Below are 393 nucleotides of genomic sequence, written 5' to 3' on the forward strand. Positions count from 1 at the left end.
GGGTACTTGAAACTTCTAAAGTATACTATTATATATCTATGATAGTACCACGGTTTGTTGTTGATGTATAACGCGTTACCCGATTGATATTGTGATATGATTAATTTGGAATTTATTATTAATACCTATTATAGGTCAATTTTTTTTTAATACTATATATAAGTATACCTACTTATAATAGGTATGTCTAATACCTAGACTGACAAGCCGTCTCCGCTCAGAATCGTTTTTCTTATACAGTGATATTATATCATTGAATTCAAATTTAATACTATCCATTATACAGTGACCCACTTGTAACCTACTGTACAGCAGAGCGACATCCACTTACCCACCTTTTTATTCTTGGACTGCCCTATTCCAATGAAGTGCTTGAATTGTGTAACTGCATTC

Source organism: Acyrthosiphon pisum, chromosome X (genome assembly GCF_005508785.2).
Source record: "Acyrthosiphon pisum isolate AL4f chromosome X, pea_aphid_22Mar2018_4r6ur, whole genome shotgun sequence".
In the NCBI taxonomy this organism is placed as follows: Eukaryota; Metazoa; Arthropoda; class Insecta; order Hemiptera; family Aphididae; genus Acyrthosiphon; species Acyrthosiphon pisum.